This window comes from Penaeus monodon, chromosome 14 (genome assembly GCF_015228065.2).
Source record: "Penaeus monodon isolate SGIC_2016 chromosome 14, NSTDA_Pmon_1, whole genome shotgun sequence".
In the NCBI taxonomy this organism is placed as follows: Eukaryota; Metazoa; Arthropoda; class Malacostraca; order Decapoda; family Penaeidae; genus Penaeus; species Penaeus monodon.
The window spans coordinates 18,053,918-18,056,417 of NC_051399.1; the positions used below are offsets into that span (position 1 = coordinate 18,053,918).

A 2,500-nucleotide genomic window follows, 5' to 3' on the forward strand; every position below is an offset into this window, starting at 1 on the left:
TTAACTTCCAGATCAGGGAGAGTACCATTTCAAATAATAGTCTGTCAGTTATTGACAATATATTTTTAAAAGTTTGAAGACAGAGGAAAAATCGATCCAATATGAAAGTCATTCATCTGTTACTGCTGCTTTAGGCACATGCTTTTTAAACACACGGCACTGATAATTCTCACGATAATGCTGACATTGATATGAATATCAATAATAACAATGTTAGTATGGTAATATTGAAGATTATAATGATGACAATATTGATTATTATGATTTTATATGGTAATTATGAAATATAGAAAAGAATGAAATAGCAATAATGACAACAATACTACTACTACTGCTAATAATAATAATAATAATAATGATCATATTAACAGTGAAAAAAATAATGGTAATGATAATACTGGTAATCTTGTTTACTTTTATGGGGTGAAGTAGAGGATAGGGGGATATGGAGGACGCGGATAGGAAGGACCACAGAGGGGGAAACTGTGACGTAGACTCTACTAGTGATAGTTCCTCTTTTTGGGTAGAGAGCGGGGCATAGTGTAGCTGATTTATGTGACTGGTGGGAAGAGGGGGGAGGTGGGTGGAGCTACAGAATCTCTAGGGCAATATGCGGAGTCTAAAAAATAGAGCCAGAACAGAATACGGGATCACTCAGCAGCAACTAAAGTAAAATGGAATTATGATGCCAACGTTGGCGTCACAGTTAGATTCCACGAAATCGTATAAAACAAGTTAAATAATGATGGTGATGATAATAAGAAAAGAGAATATATATATATATACATACATACATACATATATATATATATATATATATATATATATATATACATATATATGTATGTATGTATGTATGTATGTATGTATGTAAACACACACACGCACCACACCACACACACACACACCACACACACCACAACACACCACACACACACACACACACACAAATATATATGTGCCGGTCCCAGAACCGGGTAAATAGAGATGGTGACTCGATAAAAACACCGGGCGGAAGGCAACAGCAAACCACCGCTCTAAATTGCCAAGAAATCATGGAAATCCATGATCGCCAACGTCCTTGTGGGACAGGGCACTTGAAAAAAAATATATATATATATATACATAAATCATCATCAATAACGTATGCTCATGTTTGAGCAGCCGTGGACCTCTCCACCATCCTTTGCCACACAACTCGATCTTGCGCTTTTTTTTCTACTTGTACCATCGACAGCCTGCAAACTTTCTTTGATGTTGTCGCTCAGTCTTGTCTTCGGTTTGCCTTTTCCCTCTGTTTCCTATCACCATCCCTTCAGCAAGTCTTTCTCAATGCTTTTAGTTCTCATCACATGACCAATAAATTTTATTTTTTCCTTTTGTTAAAGATGTCCAACAGCCGGTCTTTACAATTTACTTCTTTCAGCACTTTCATCATTTTTTTTCTTCTCTGTCCATTTAATACGTAGAATTCTCTGAAAACACCACATTTCAAAACTATTGACCTTTTTCTTGTCTATCTTCTTCAGCACCCAACACTCAGCACTACATGACACAATTGGGAAAACTAATGAGTTCAATAACCTCAGTTTTGGCAATTCTTTTTATCTCCAGTGAAACATCATATGTATTAGTTAAAACAACTACAAGATAAGTGAACTCTTTCACATTTTCTACAACCACTCCATTGATTGTAACATGCTCATCATCGTTTACTGTCGGTTATCTTCGAATCTTCATGATCTTCGTTTTCTTGGCATTAAGAAACAAACCAGCCTTTTTCGCTTGCTCCTCTAACTTTATCTAACAGTTGTTATAGTTCAGTGATACTGCTGGCATCGGCGTATCTTAGATTTGATATTTTGTATCCCCCAAACATCTACATTCCTTCAAATTCTCTAAAGCATCTCTCATAATTGCTTAGAATATATATTAAAAGGTGCGGAGACAGAATGCAACCTTGTCGCACTCCTTGGTTGACATTGAACCATTCTTTTAACCCATAAGTGGTTCTTACAGTTGTTTGTTTTTGGTCATACATGGCTTTTATTAGTTGGATGATGTGTTTTGGAAACCTCATATCGTTCAAATTATTCCAGAGGATATCGTGATCAACAGTACCAAAAGCCTTCGAGTAATCGATGAAACACAGGTACAGGTCTTTCTGGTGTTCTCTGTTTTTCTCTATGATCAATTTTAGATTCAGAATCTGGTTTCTGGTACCTTTTCCAGGGCGAAAACCTCCTTGTTCGTCTGCAATTTCTTCTCTTAACTTCAATTTCATTCTTTCAGCAATAATTTAAAAAATTTTGCTGCTGTGACTTATTAATGCAATTGCCCCTGTTATTGTTGCATTGGAGTGCATCACGTTTTTTAGGTATGGGAGTAAAGACTGATTTTACCCAGTCTTCTTGCCATTTTCTTTCATTCCATATTTTCGTACAAAGTTTATAGAAGAAGTATTCAACACCTTTGCCAGCATTCTTGATTAGTTCTGCTG

At 36.0% G+C, this 2,500-nt stretch overlaps 1 protein-coding gene across 1 annotated transcript in view; it reads right to left on the reverse strand.

The window, feature by feature from the left end:
* The window catches only part of LOC119580603 (glycine receptor subunit alpha-4-like), a gene marked incomplete at its 3' end in the record, with an annotated part of 95,126 nt that overhangs the window by 5,763 nt on the left and 86,863 nt on the right, over positions 1-2,500 (reverse strand).